The following is a 16,633-nucleotide window of genomic DNA, read 5'->3' on the forward strand; positions in this document are numbered from 1 at the left end:
GTAGGCATGTGGCACATTTAATAAGTGCGAGAAGGTTTCCATGAATGACCAAGGAAGGAATGTTTGCTGGAGCAAGGTCCTGAGCTGTGTAGCTAGACTCATGGCTGAAGTCTGACTAGAAGCTGGGAGGTGGAGAACACTCAGAGCATGAAAAGACAAGCTAAGACAAACAGAAAGCAAGCCAACAATGACGTTAATAAACATGTCTATGGCTCGGCATCGTTTGCAGTCTATTTTTATATATTTAGCTCTCATAGGTAAACTTGAGACAGGCTGGTTTGATCAGATGATAAGTCTAAGACTCAGAATATTTAGCAAAAACACCTACTATTACTCAGTCGTTAGGTATCAGAGCTGAAACAAGAACCCAGTTCCATGTGCTTTCCTTTCTAAGCCACAGGATTTTGAAACCTTTTTGACTCTAACTTATACCAAGAAATAAATTTTACATTATGAACTGGTACACTCATGATATTGTTCTATAATATAGTACTCACCTTTACTGAGTGACATGTTTCCTAATCAGTCCTATTCTAGTCTATTTCTTTACCAGATAGTTTTGGTTGTATCATGGACCCAAAACTGAATGGCTTAAAACACCAACAGTGTAATTTGCTCATGATTTTGTTGGGTGCTTTTTTCCTAGGCCAGTAGATCTCAACTGGGAGTGATTTTGCCTTTTGGGGGGCACATGGTTGTGTCAAGATATTTTTGGTTTTTATCACTGTGGTGGTGGATGCTGCTGGCATTTAGTGGGTGAAGGCCAGAAATGCTGCTAAACATCCTATACTGTGCAGAACAGCCCCAAAACAAAGAATTATCTGGCCTCATACGTCAGTAATGCCGAGGTTGAAAAGCCCTCTTCTGCACTGGGCAAAGCTCAGCTGATCTCAGCCAGGCCCAATCACAGATCTGTGGTCAGCTGGTGGGTTGGCGAGGTGAGGGGAGAGGCTGCTTGGTTCTGGGTGGGCTTTGCTCACACATCAGGTTTGCAGTCTGGGGAACAGACAACTGAGGCATGTATTTTGGTTCTTGCACAGGCTGATCCAGGTTCATTCACACGGTGATCATCTCAGAGTTCCCAATGGCAGCAGGAGAGGGTAAGTTCCAAAGCTTAAACAATTTTAAAGTCATTGTTTATGTCATGCTTGCTACTGTTCCGCTGGCCAATGAGTCACATAGAGGCAGGAAAATATGGAGGGCCGTGACTGTAGCAATCTACCATCATTTCATTAAAAGAAGATTCTGTTCACAGCCTATAAATGTATTTCATGATCTACAAATGGGTCAGTACTTGTAGATTGAAAAATGCTACTTTGTATCAGGCTCTGCAAGCTATTCAATAGGATTTATCTCTTTTTTCCCCCTTTTATTTCCGGAATATTGGACAATGTCATATATGTAGTAGGGGCTCAGTATACATTTTATGAATGGACGTGAGACATTGGAGATGCCCATAAAGAAACTTGCCTGACTTAGGATGGATACTTGGTGAGAAAAGTTGGCTGGTTGAAGCTGAGCCAGAGCATGGCACTCTGATACTGCCAAAGAAGGCAATATTTTTATTTATCTATGTTTTTTTTTGACTGTACCACCCATCATGTGGGATCTTAGTTCCCTGACCAGGGATCAAACCTGTGGCCCCTGCAGTGGAAGTTCAGAGCCTTAAGCCTTGGACTGCCAGGGGAGTCCCAGGGAAACATTTTTAAATCAGCTATCTGGATGAAGACTGAAGTACCAGATTCCTAGTCAGGCCTACTTCTCTGGATTTGTAGGGTCTCTCGTACCTACCTTTCTCCTCTCATTGCGTCATCCATCATTAACTAAGTCAAAACCTCTCAGCCTTCTGTACCTAATCAGAACATATGACAAAAAGAAGATTGTACCTAATAGTCCTTACAGAGAGTTGGGGGGTGAGTGGAACTTATGGGAATTCAAGAACTTGTGAGCCTGTTAATTTTCTCAAAGGAAAGTTTTGCTTCTTTGGGAGAAAATAGGAAACCACGTGGGCATACAATCAAAGAATGCTTTTTGTTACAAGTCCAGAAAACCTAGTTTGAGGAATTAAGCAAGCTGTACTTTGTTTGCCATTGAGAATTCAAAAGGTTCTTGGAAGGTAAGAGATGGGGCAATAAGTCTGCTTATATTCTAAGACCTGCTGTGTGTTGTTGGATAGGCCTCTGTCCTTCTCTGGGCCTTGGTTTCCTCTTCTGTAGAATGAAGTGATGAGACTGCATGAGCACAGAGATCCCTTCTAGCAGGCAGGTTCTGATAGCCTGTGTGTCTCCGTGTTTCTTGTGGCTGGAGGAAATCCTGACCCCATCTCCCTGCCTTGCTCATTCTTTCAGACGCCATCCTGCCTTGCGAGGAGAGTGAGCTCTTGATGTCAATCACAGGGTAACAGAATGAGAGTCTTCCTGTCTGTCCCCTGTGGGGAAATTGCAGGCAGACAATCAATCCAGCTCTTTACATCAGACCCTCCTCCACACAGCATGTGATGGGGAAGGCCTCTCACTTCCCTTCTGGCTCCCACATGTCACCGAACCTGTTGCCACATGATTCAGTCCTCCATTGCCATTAAAGTTAACCATCCCCGGGAAAATGAATGCGCAGTTAACAAAGTGATAAGTTGATGCTTAAACTTTAAGTAGATTGCTTCCAGCTAATCTCAGTTAAGTGGCAGACAGAATCACAGGCACTCTAAACTCTGCATAAGCCCCAGCACCCAAGAAAATGAGTGGGCTCCCAAGGGAAAATCCTTGCTATGCTTCTCCTTCCAGAAGCTGAAATGGAGTGGGCATGCGATGGGGGCCAGGGAGAAGGAAAACGGGAAGAGATGTCCTGTTACCCTGAGGACCAAGTTAGTGGGTTAGCCTTAGGAGCACCACTTAACCACTCTGAAAGTCCATTTCTCTATTCAGTAAAATGGGCACAGTGATATCTCTGAGGATATAACTCTTGGTAAGAAGTAGAGGATATGTGAGTAAAGTGATTTATCCAGCCCTGGTACATCGGAGGCTCCTGATAACAAGAGGTGGGGGGTGAGCACTGGGAGCTCCCTGGGAAGTCAATATGGCCAGCCTTAGGAGGAGACCCTTCCCTTCCAACCTCCCTTCCCCCCAACTGCTTCTGAAGATATTTTTGAATGGATATTAACACAAAAAGGAGGCAGAGACTTGCTTACACTTTGGGAGAAGAGGAGTGATGGCCGAATTTTGTACTTGTCCAAAGATACCTTTCAAATATAGGAATTCTCTTCTTTTTGTGCCCCAAAAGAAAGAAAAGCTCCTCCCTCCTGTCCCCTTCAGATTCCCAGAATAGCACTTTTTTTCTCAGTCTCTGGTATGAGAGTACTAAGAGCCATAAAGGTCTGGAGTGGGCATGGCAACCCACTCCAGTATTATTCTTGCTGGAGAATTCCATGGACAGAAGAGCCTGGTGGGCTACAGTCCTTGGGGTGGCAGAGAGTTGGACACGACTGAAGTGACTTAGCACGCACTGGTATGAGAGTACTAAGAGCCAGAAAGGAGAGAGAAGGAAATATTAAGAAAGAGAAAAAGGAGAGGAAAAAAAAAAAAGCCTTCCGATGAACGAGGACTAAAGTCAACTCATAGCAACATAGTCAGTTGCTTTCCTTTGTCTCAGCTTCAGTTGTATGAATCTCGACATTTCTGGTGAATGAGGAACTCCTAAAAGTAATTAAGCAGCTACTATGTTCCAGGAACTGTGTCAGGCCACTGAGGACCCAGGGGAGGGAAGGATGGGTGTAGTGTCTGCCCTCAAAGAGCTCATAGGCTGGAGAGGAAGACATTATACAATAGTCACAAAGAAGCGATCCCAGATGCTTAGTCTAGGACATCAGGGAAGGCTTCCCAACGACAGGGACAGGTGGGGGATGAAAGAATAAACAGGGATTTCTTAGGTAAACAGAGGGGGGAATGGGGACAAATTTTTAGGTAGGAGGCGGAGCATGGGGAAAAGCTTAGAGAGGGAAGTTGAGGATGAGTTTGGAACAGAGAGATGACAGGAGTAGAGAGTCAGGGAGATGAAGGCGGTGAGCAGTGTGGGGAGTGCGGCCTGCCTGCCTGACTCCACTGGGCAGGATCTACATCACCGTTTTGAGGATTTCCACAAAAGCACAGTAGAAAAACCCTGCTTTTTCTGAGTCCCATGAGTGGTATTAAGATATAGAACTTAATATAGCTTTTACCTGGTCATTTAATATAGCTTTTATTTGGTAGCAATATAGCTTTTATTTTGTAACAAGATAGTTTTAGATTTTGTAAAGCGTTTTGGAAAGTCTTATCTTCATTGAAGGAGGGAGCTCTGGGTGAGAGAGGTGGTTGTATTAAGAGCACAGAGCTAGTCAGGGGTGAAACAGCTGTGTGGCTTCCTTCCACGCCCTTTTGTCTACAACTGCCCAGAGGAGAAGGGACAAGTGTTAAGGTAGAGAATGTGACCTATATAGATGTCTGTAAAAGCTGCCAAGGCATCCCAGAATATGGCCCCAAACTCACTCACTGAATGTTTTAAATTTTTGAGGAAATGCAATGAAAGTCAATGTGGTCAGACCCTAGGCAAGCTGTCAGCTCCAGGTTGCTTATGCTTTAGCATTTGACAGTACTGCATTTCTTCTGATAGCATCACATTTTCTTTCTTTTTTTTTTTTTTGGCTTTTTTATTGCAGTGAAATGTACATAAAATTTACTCTTTTAACCATTTTTAAGTGTACGGTTCAGTGGAATTAAGTACAGCCATGTTTTTGTGCAAGTTCAGTTCGGTTCAGTTCAGTTCAGTCGCTCAGTCGTGTCTGACTCTTTGTGACCCCATAAACCGCAGCCCGCTAGGCCTCCCTGTCTATCACCAACTCCCGGAGTCCACCCAAACCCATGTCCATTGAGTTGGTGATGCCATCCAACCATCTCATCCTCTGTCGTCCCCTTCTCCTCCTGCCCTCAATCTTTCACAGCAGCAGGGTCTTTTCCAATGAGTCAGCTCTTCGCATCAGGTGGCCAAAGTATTGGAATTTCAGCTTTAGCATCAGTCCTTCCCATGAACACCCAGGGCTGATCTCCTTTAGGATGGACTGGTTGGATCTCCTTACAGTCCAAGGTTTTGTGCAGATATGCCCACTATCCATCTTGAGAACTTGCTCATCATCCCAAACTGAACTCTCTACCATTAAACATCAGATCCCCGTTCTCCCCTCCCTTCAGCTCCTGGCAGCCACCACTCTACTGTCTGTCTCTATGAATCTGATGACTGTTGGTACCTCGTGGGGCTTCCCTTGTGGCTCAGCTGGGAAGTAGAGTCATGCAACAGTTGTTCTTTTGTGTCTGGTTTATTTCACTTACAACAGTGTCTTCAGGTTCATCCATGTTGCAGTGTGCCCTGGCGTTTCTTTCTGGGGTCAATAATATTCTCTCCCTCTGTCTCTCTCTATATATATTATACACACACACACACACACACACACACACACACACACATGTATATACACCACATTTTCTTGACTCATTTGTCAATGATACTTAGGCTGTTTCTACCTTTTGGCTATTGTGAATAATGCTGCTTTGAACCATTGGTATATACATTTCTGTTCAAATCCCTGCTTTCAATTTTTTAGAGCAGATACCCCAAAGCAGAATCACTGGATCACATGGCAGTAATTCTGGGTTTCGTTTTTTGAGCAACCACCATGTTGGTTTCCACAGCAGCCGCCCCATTTTACATTCCCATCAGCAAGGCACCATCGTATCTTTGTGAAGTTGTGTTTATGGCAGCCATTATGATAAAAGGTAAGTATTATGTTAAGATCAATGCAGATCAAGAGGCAAGAGTGGTGATATTTGATCTGATTCCAAGGTTTGAGAATTCTGCACAGGTCTCCTTTGCAAGTGACTGCAGTTATCTAAGAATAAAGTGCAAATAATTTTTTCTTTCAATTAATGTGCATTATTTTTCAAATGGCTACTATGTTTTTAGGACATTAAATATCATTATGTATTTAACCTAACTTTAGTTAGGTATGTATTTAATCTAACTGCTTAATAAATGGAACAGTTAGCTATTTCCTCTGGCTTAGGGATGCCATGAAAGCAATTACTGAGACACTAAGAAGGCCATAAACTGAGTCTGGAAACCTCTGGCCTAGAGGGTGAGCATGAAGGAAAGAGACCTAGGAAAGCTGGTGCTTCCCCTTCTCTTTTCTCTGTGGTTTGTAACAAGGTGCTGTTTCCAGAATCATCCAAAACACAAACAATTTCTTGTTTCTTTCCTGTTTTTTTCACTTTTCCCCAAATGATACAGAGTTGAGTGAAGCCAGCAAAGCACTGAGCTTCCTCAATTTTGCATCTAGTAATTTGGTTATATGAGTTAATAGTTATGATGAAATGTAGTTAGTAACTCAGGCAAGTGCATCTTAAAAAATATATAATTGTCAGACTCCTTCTGATTTGGTAGCACTAGCTTCAAATCTCCTAATGGTTCTGAAATAACTTGATCAGACATTACATTTGTCTCCCCCAAATCAGGCTCAGATTAAGCTGATAAGAATATATTTCAGAAGTCACTTCCTTCTGACATTGTTCCATATTCTCCCAGCAGAGATGTTGTTTATTTCACTTGGTCCCATGGCTTTTGCTTATACTTCTTTCAATTAAGATATTTTCCCAACTGGATTTTGTTTATTTGTCTATGTTTATTTATTTGTTTTTCCTCTAGAAAGTCAGTTCCTGAGGACAGCAACTTTAATTCATTTAACTCTGAGCCCTTATTTCCAGCAAGTATTGGTTTAGTTATATGAGGGGAAAATGGAGAGGGCAATGGCACCCCACTCCAGTATTCTTGCCTGGAAAATCCCATGGACGGAGGAGCCTGGTAGGCTGCAGTCCATGAGGTCACTAAGAGTCGGACACGACTGAGCGACTTCACTTTCACTTTTCACTTTCATGCATTGGAGAAGGAAATGGCAACCCACTCCAGTGTTCTTGCCTGGAGAATCCCAGGGACGGGGGAGCCTGGTGGGCTGCCGTCTATGGGGTCCCCCAGAGTCGGACACGACTGAAGTGACTTAGCAGCAGCATGAGGGGAAAAACAGTAAAATAATAGTACTTTAGACCAAGGAATTCCACTTGTGTAATTTAAGAAAATTTGTTTCACTTGTGTAATTGTATCACAAGGATATAAGAGTAAATATGTAAAAACTTTATGGACAAAGATGTTCTTAGTCGCATCATTTCCAATCCAAACAAATAGTACAGGACTTTAAGCATTCAACAATAGGAAAAAGTTTAATTACATTATCATATATCCATTTAATAATCAGGTGGCTATTAAAAATAATACTTACAAATAGTTTATAATAAGAAGAAAATGCTTATGATAGTACACAAGTTAAAGAAAAGTAGGATTCAATATTGTGCATATGGCCTAATCTCAGTTTTGAAAAATAACACTAAAATTTGGCATTTAAAAGGAAAAAGAAACTGGGAGAAAATAGATTAAGACCATTTAGCACTTATTGTCTCTGAATAATTAATAGCTTTCTGCTTAGTACTCTTGTTACGTTTTGTATGATTTGCCTGAGCATGAGCCTTAGTTTATGCTATGTCCCCTTCTGGGAATACCTTTCCTTTTCCTTTGTATATTGGAACTGATTTGCTCAGACCAACTTAAATACTAGCTCTTCCACGATGCAGTTTTCCATCTACTTCTCTGGCCTCCTATAGCTCTCATACAGTACAACTTTGAGCTAAAGATGATGCTATGTTTTAAGATTTCCCTTTAATACCTTACAGTCCATAGAAGTGGAAAGTAGTCTGAATCAGGAGGCAGACTGCCCACATTTGAATCTTATTCCTACGCTTATTCCCTGAGTGACTTTGTACAAGTTATTTATTCTTTCAATGTCTCATTTTCTTTATCTGTAGAATAGAGTTATAGCTTATATCTAGATATAAACTTCTCTGAGGCATAGAGACCTTGTCTTTATAGCCAGTGATTTACTCTAAGGCTTTGCTGTATAGAAAGTGAAAACCTATTTTAGTTAATTACATGCAGTTTACATCGGGAACCCCATGGTGTTAGTAATAGGCATATTCATGCCAAAGTAATTCACAAATTACTTTGCAATAAAGTAGATCAGTAGTAAGTAGATCACTTGTACCAGGTATGGCCTTATATTTTAAAGGCTATTGATGGACATGAGTTTGAACAAGCTCTGGGAGCTGTTGATAGACAGGGAAGCCTGGCGTGCTACAGTCCATGGGGTCACAAAGAGTGGGACATGACTGAGTGACTGAACTGAATTGACCTTTTTATTTAGCTATTATATCTCATATAATTCCAGGAAGATTCTCATTTGTTCATTTCCTGGGAAAACTTTCTACTGAATTCACATTATGTGATATCACTGTTCTGGATTCTGGGGATAGAAGTGATGCAAAATCGTTCTTGCTTTCAAGGCAAGGAACTTAAAATTTAGTGTGTTCATGGTGATGGTTAAGTAGAGATAAGGTAACATACAGTTACATACATGTAGGAGCTCTAGTAGGAGCATGTAAAAGATACATTGGAGGCACACAGGCCAGAAGCTACAGCTCCTAAAGGGAAACAAGAAATAGCAAAACATTTGTAGAGGAAGAGATGCTTGCGCTGAGTCTCAGAGAATGAAGAATTATCCAGGTGAACTGGGTTTGAAAATGCTGTTCAAGGAAAAGAAATCAGCAAGTCCAAAGGCCTGAAGTTAATTTTTCTTCCGACCCTTGATTTTGTGGAGACACTGTTGTTTCTGGTTGAGTCAGCTGTTGAGATAGTTAACAGTAGTAATACTGACCCTGAAGAGGGAGGCTCAGAGATTTTGTATATTTGAGATAGAGTCTCATTGTGAACTTGGAGGTGATTCAAAAATATCTGGGACGTAAATTATAAGTCTAAAACGAAGTGAAACTGAGCCAGCAGAGGTGTGAATGTGTGCAGCCTGAAGCTGGAGAGGTGAGCCTGCGTCCCGTGCTAAGAGACCTGATGCTATGGAGGTGAGCATGTGACTCACCTGGAGGTCCTGAGGCTGAGGAGGTGAGCCTGGGTACCATACTAAGCTGGAGAGGTGACCTTGTGTGCCATGCTAAAGGAGCCTAAATCCATCCTCACAAAGAGAACAAGCCCAGAAGGATTCTCTCTTAATGTCACTCACTAAGTGACATTAAGGGAAATGTATTAGGAGGCAATATGGTGACCTAGGGAGACCTGAATAAAGATAGATGCAGCCCAGAAACTGACGTGAGAAACAGATTCAACAGGATAGTAATGGAGTGAGTGTGGGTAGTTAAAAAGAGGGAAATAACTGAAGCTGGTGATGACGATCACCTAGACAGAAAAGCAGAATGTACGCTCTGTTTTAGAGGGAAAAATCAAAGCATGAGTTTGAATGTAGTCTTGAGCTTGAGTTTCTGTGAGATATCCAGGCTGGATAGATATATGTCCTAGAAAGCTGGATATTTGGAGCTCAGGAAAGAGATTAAAGACTAACTTCAGCCATTAAAAAGAATACATTTGAATCAGTTCTAATGAGGTGGATGAAACTGGAGCCTATTATACGAGTGAAGTAAGCCAGAAAGAAAAACACCAATACAGTATACTAACGCATATAAATGGAATTTAGAAAGATGGTAACAAGAACCCTGTGTACGAGACAGCAAAAGAGACACTGATGTATAGAACAGTCTTATGGACTCTGTGGGAGAGGGAGAGGGTGGGAAGATTTGGGAGAATGGCATTGAAACATGTAAAATATCATGTATGAAACGAGTTGCCAGTCCAGGTTCGATGCACGATACTGGATGCTTGGGGCTGGTGCACTGGGACGACCCAGAGGGATGGAATGGGGAGGGAGGAGGGAGGAAGGTTCAGGATGGGGAACACATGTATACCTGTGGCGGATTCATTTTGATATTTGGCAAAACTAATACAATTATGTAAAGTTTAAAAATAAAATAAAACTTAAAAAAAAAAAGACTAACTTCAGAGAGCTAATGATAAAATAGGACATTAAAATAGAAGTAGAAAATAAAAATCATGCTGCTAATGAAAAAATGAGGCATTTAACATTGAAGTAGAAAATAAAAATCATGAACTCAAAAAAAAGTAGAGGAAGCAAAAAATTTAATTGTTGATATTGAACATTTAATTTAGCTTGGAGCTTCCTAGAAGTCTGGACAAAACAGAAACTGCTCTTCTGTCCATAGTATTTCTTCACTTGCCAGAGTTTACAAATCAAGTGTTTTCTCAATATAATACATCAGAAAATTTGGGGAAATGGCAGAGTGGTAATGACACCTCCTAAAAGTAAAAGCCAGCAAATACAACTTAAAGACGGCATTTACGCTATTGGCACAGAAAACATTCCCATTAGAGGGAAAATATTTGACCCTGTTAGAAGTCATAGAGAAATGTATCAACATGTTCAAATATTTGCAAGGATCGGTATCTTAGGAAAAAGCAATTTCTTAAAAATGTCTTGTCAAATAGCACTTTGACTAACCCTTTTAATTCTTAGAAAACGGATTGGTTAAAATTAATTGAAGTTTTATATAAAACTCAGTGATAAGCTACTCAGGCTCAGACTACCATGGTTTCCTCTTTCTTTTCAGACATGCATTCCGTGCCAGATACTGGCCACCACCGTCACATTTTACGTCTCGACCCCACAGAGCAGTCCTGCTGGGCAAACACCTGGCCCTCTTCTCTGCCACGGCTCGGTCCGGTATTTCTTGACAAGATCTGACTGTCTCCACTATTGCTAACGCACACCATCCCATTTACCCTCCTCTGAATGAGTACAAGTATTTCCCAAAGAAGACAGCTCATTTTTGAGTTTCTTAGTTTTCCAAACATGGTTTGCTTTGAGCTCAAGAGGTAAAATAAAAGCCTCAGGAATTTCAGCAGATCTTATTGTAATTTTATTAAACAGAGCCCAGCTTGAACATCATCTGTATTCTGAGTTCCAGCTCTTTGTCAGGCCCTTGTAAATGTTGATGCAGGGTTGGCAGGTGCTTTAGAGAAGGTGTGGGGTATTAGTTTCCTGAAGCTGCCATGTCAAAGTACAACACTGGGTGGCTTAAACAACAGGCATGCATTGTCTCACAGTTCTGGAGGCCAGAAGTCCCAGATCACAGTGTCAGTGGGGTTGGTTGCTCCTGAAGGTTGCGAGGAACTCCTGTGCCTCCTCCCTGGCTTCCGGTGGTTTGCTGGCGATCTTTGGCTTGTATTTCCATCGCCCTGACCTCTGTCTTCATCTTTCCGTGGCACGTTACTGTTTGCTTATCTCCTGATACCTGCTTCTGTGTTTAAATTTCCCCCTTTTCATAAGGATGACTGCCGTTTTGGATTAGGGCCCCTCTTCAGGACTCTATTTTAACTTGATTACCTCTGCCAAGCCCTCTATGTTGAAACAGGGTCATATGTAGAGTACCAGCAGTTAGACACTCAACATTCCTTTGGAGGGCACAATTCCACCCAGAATGTGTGGTCTGTACTTCCTGAGAAATCGAGGGGTTCTCGAACTTTGAAATGCGTTAGACACACTCGAGGAGCAGCAAGCCCTCAGGCCCCTTTCTCTCTCTGCCAGGGCAGCCTGACCTCTCTCCTCTGCACAGTCCCGTCATTGATGCGACAGCCAAGGAGAGAGGGAACATTCCTGATATCTCTACAGGGAACCATTTCCCAAAGCTCGCTCTGCAACGTCAGTCATGCGAGACACTCAGCAGTAAAAGATCCCAGGCAGTTTAGTTCTGGAAAGACCTTCCCAAACCTCACAATTAAAACAGGAGCCCTTTAGCTTGATGGCTGTCTTTTGTTGTTTTGCTTTGTGACTTGAGGATCTTACTACTCTCCCATGGAATTAATGTTCGATAGGGAACGTTATGGGAAAGGCTGGTTTAATGTTTGCTGTTTACAAAACGTATTCACAGTTATCTCATTTGGTTCTCAGAATGGGTTCTGGTGGATGCAGAGTGGTTATTATGGGTTTGTGGTGGAGAAACCACAGTTTACAGAGGTCCATCATTGGCCAGGATGAGGTGGCCAAAAGTGATGGTAATAGAACTTGAGTCTATGCCTCCTGATTACACGTCCAGTACTTTCCTCCTCCTTCGGCACAGAGTTTCTCAAGATTGGAAGGCTGTTACATGATCTCTCTCTCCCTTTTTCTTTGCTACCATAATTGCATTCAGGACAATTCCTTAACCTTTTCTGAGAAGCAACAGCATCCTTTCTGGGTGAGGATGAGAAGGACAAAGCGGAGGGTAGGGAGCAACTCCACACCCAGGATGCTCTGCCTTGGGCTGCCTGCCTGCCTCTTCCTCTTGCCCACTTTTCATGTTTATTTAGCAGTTGGTCTGCTCTTTTTCTCGTTTACCTCTGCCCTTTCAGGAGAAACTCTACAGGCTTTATAAATAACCTGGCTTCAAACTTACTACACATTATCTCCATTCCAATATCATCTCTCCCTCCCTGCCCCCCATCTTCAAGAGTCCCTACTTTATTGGTTCCTGAAATGCTTGTGGCATTCAGAACACAACTGTCATCTCTCGGATGCTATCTGTTGCCATAGACAAACGTTTGTCTGAAGGGAGTCTGGGTTCCAGACTTGCGGGGACCACCAAAACTCTCAGACCCTGTTGGGGCTGGTGAGTCCCTGTCCCATTGTCCTCTGACTCATGAACACGAAAACCCTCCATCATTCCATCACTTCACCCACTGCCCAGGGTGGGCTGTTACTCAAAGGCAGGGCCAGGGACAGACGTTCCTTGTCTCAGGAGGAAAGCTGATTTAACTTAAAGAACATTTTGGGGTGTTTCTTTACGTAAGGTGAAAAAGGGAAGTTTCTCAAGCCTTTGGGGAGTGGAAAAGGAGTTTACACAGCAGAAATTGTTGGAATAGATTCTGTTCTACTGGACTGTGGGATTGCTCTATGAAGTTGGCCTTACATTCTTTCCAAGGTAGAGCTGTGATCTGACTATGGTGTGAAAGGCATGGCTGACCTTCTGCCCTCCTTGGTGACAGCCTCCCAGCATCATCTGTGGACTGATGCTGCACTGATCCGGACTCAGCAGTAGCCATCCCAGGGACGGACGGGGAGCTGGCCCTGAGCCTGACTTCAGGCAGCGACACACCCAGTGTCAGTCGCTCCTGTGAGGAGAAGTGAAGCTACAGTACTCAGTCCCTTCAGGGGTCTGTGAATTCCAGCCTGTGTGGAGCAATGCTGGTCTGAAGCGTGTCCCAGGAGGTAAGGTCTAGAGGGCAGTGGGATGGCAGACCCGGAGCAAGACCAAAGGTCAGGGTTGTAGCTCCTGGTGGTCCATCTGACGGAAGCCCTCCAGGCACTGCTGGGACCACTGGGACAAGGATGGGGTGTGGAGGGAAAGGAAAGGGATGGGTGATCAGGGAAGGCAGACCCCACACGAAGGAGGCACTTCGCCCTACATTGCACGTCCCTTCCTGTTCTCCCTACTCTGCTCTGTGTTTGGCATTTGGTGCTTCTTTTCATTCCAGGTCTCTCAGCCAGAATGATGTCACTGTTTACAGCTTGGGCTGGATATTTCTTTGCTGCAGGAATTATCCTGGGCCATGTGAGCTGTTCGGTGGTATCCTTGACCTTGGCCAACTAGATACCAGGAGCACCCCACAAATTGTACCATGAAAAAAATGTCTCCGGACATTGTTCAGTGTTACCTAGGGGTGAAAAATTACGTTTGCTCCCTTGACTGAGAACCACTGCTCTAGAGAAAAGAACTTCAAGGGTGTCGGGAAGCTAGGCCCTGAACAAATAGTGTGAACTATTTGCTAAGGGCTGAACTTCAGTGCTGCCTGGGAGATAGACCATCTGAGGGAAGCTGGGGTTCTTACAGCTTCGTTATATAAATACAAGCCATGCAGTAGGGATTCCTGGGACACTGGGACAGGCACAGTGGGCACAAGGGGCTCGGTCACACGGAGCACGTTATGCGTGGAGAACACAGCCTCAAGACCATCTCCAGACAAAACCTGCTGGCAGGATAGAGCGTCCGTGAACTTGGTCAGTCTTGGTGGAAACTGTTCACAAACTGAAGAATGCAGGTAGGTCTCCGTCAACTGCAGCAGAATAGGTGTGGGAAAAGTGACAGGGAAAACCGTGGTGGTGATGACGATGATGAAGACAAATGTTTTTATGACTTACCATGTGTGACACTAGTCTAAAACTTTGCTCTATTTTTTTTCCTATGTGGATATAAATCTGGCTTGATTCCTGACTGCCTTCAGGTCACTGTGTAAATTTTAATGTATCAGAGATGCTTTCGCTGGACATCTTATGAAAAACAGCAAGCACTTCCTCATCACTCGCAATCCCTTTTACCCTGTGTTATGTATTCCCAAGGGCTTCCCTGGTGGCTCAGAGGGTAAAGCATCTGCCTGCAATGCGGGAGACCTGGATTCGATCCCTGGGTTGGGAAGATCCCCTGGAGAAGGAAATGGCAACCCACTCCAGTACTCTTGCCTGGAAAATCCCATGGACTGAGAAGCCTGGTGGGCTACAGTCCATGGGGTTGCAAATAGTAAGACATGATGGTGCTACTGGAAGAACCCACCTGTGCAGGAGACAGAAGAGATGTGGGTTCGATCCCTGGGTGGGGAACATTCCTGGGAGAAGGAAATGGCAACCCACTCCAGTATTCTTGCCTGGAGAATCCCAGGGACACAGGAGCCAGGCGGGCTACAGTCCCTGGGGTTGCAAAGAGTCGGACATGAGTTGGTGACTAAACAACAACGTTCTTCATACTTACTTTTTGATAACCTATCTTCTTGCTCATGATAGTAAGCTCTACAAGAATGGGAACTTATTTTTTTTCCCCACTTCTATACACCGCTGGTTATTTAATTTAAGGGCTTGTTATGGGCTGAGTTGTGTCCCCTCAAAAAGCCTATTACCCTTAGAACCTCAGAATGTGACTGTATTTGAAGGTAGGACCTTTAAAGAGGTGATTCCATTAAAACAAGGTCATTGGGGAGGAGCCCTAATCCATTCTGACTGGTATCCTTGTAAGAAAAGGAAATTTAGATACAGAAAGAGACTCTCACCTCCTGCTGTGTGGCCTGGTTCCTAACATGGACCAGGACCAGTCCATAGCCTGAGGGTTGGGGATCCCTGCATGGTCCATGGCCCAGAAGTTAGGGACCCCTGCTTTAGAGCTCAGATCCTAAAGCTCAGTGTGTGCTAAGGCTGATCCAAGTCCTACCTGTTGGCTTGTATCTGTTACATTCGTTCCAGCATTGGGAATCTCACTGAACGTGGGGTGAAGGACCCAGCCCCACCTCCTTGTCTGTTTTGTCTTATATTCCTCACTTCCCTTTCCCAAATACAGTGGGGGGACATTAGACTGGATTCTTTCCTATGCCCCTTCCAGTCCTAATTTTCTATATGTCCATTCCCTTTCTAAAAAAACTCCCCTGTAGGCCCCAATGGTACTTGCGACTGGCTTGGTTTTCTCTGCCTCAGTTTTGTGTTGGCCAAAGAGCGCTTCTGGTTCTGGTAGCATTTCACCCCTGATCTGGCCCATAAAACAAACAGATGGGCTCGTTCTCCTCTTGGGATGTAGCTGATGGGTTTGCCTCTGGAATTACTAGCCTTCCCCTTGCTGACTGCCTTCACTCTGAAAGGTCATTAACGACTTTGTCCTCAGTTCAGAAGATCTGTTTCCAATTTTCTTCCCAATCTCCCTGCCAGTCCACCCCTCGCTGACTCCATCTCTCAGTGTTGGTAATCCTACGTAAGCACCATCCCCTTGGGGCCCTGATCCCCCCAATCCCATGGGTCCCTCCTCTGAATTTGACAAAGGAGATGCTAAGGGGTGGATACCCCAAGAGTGAGGCTGGGTTGAAGACTTTATCTGCTCCTTGCAGCTGCATCTTTTGTGACTTGCATTCTCTGGCTCGTCAATACCATTTCCCATTAAATTAAATAGCTTATTGACTAGTGTGCCACATGGCAATGGGGTTGATGGGATTCACAGAGACTCCTTGCTCCTCCCGCCCTCCCCCCAACAATCACAGGTCACTGCTCAGTAAATCAGCTGGTAATGGAGTTTGAACTCTCAGAATCAGCTCTGTGTACCCTTTTTATTTGTTTTTAATTTGTATCAATGGTAATTCTGTCTGTTTCAATTTACGTGAAGGTACAGGCTGCAGAGCTAAGGAAGTGCCCTTTTTTACCCCATTAACCGCAGAGAGGGATGACCACCTTTTCTGGCTTCTCTATGGTGCCTTGTCCAGTGGCTGAGGAGCATCCCCTTTCAAGGAAGGGCCCCCTTTGTCAGGACACGCCAAAGTGCCTCCTAATCTCCACCAGACCCAGGATGGAGCACTGGATTTGTTGTCCCAGGTTGTCCTTCCCGGTACCTCTTTCTTCAGACGAACTGTAAAATGAACCCAGGATGGAAGTGTCTGGAGGGAGGAGCTTGCACCTCGTGACCTCCAGGATTGCGAGGCTGGCAACTCCTCTGTCCTATGCTGGTTCTTAAGCATGCTGCATATCCCTTCTGCTAGAATCGGTCTGCTTCCTTAGTCTAGCTCTGCCAGGTTACTCATCCGCAGGTGAATG

This window comes from Bubalus bubalis, chromosome 5 (assembly GCF_019923935.1).
Source record: "Bubalus bubalis isolate 160015118507 breed Murrah chromosome 5, NDDB_SH_1, whole genome shotgun sequence".
Taxonomy (NCBI): Eukaryota; Metazoa; Chordata; class Mammalia; order Artiodactyla; family Bovidae; genus Bubalus; species Bubalus bubalis.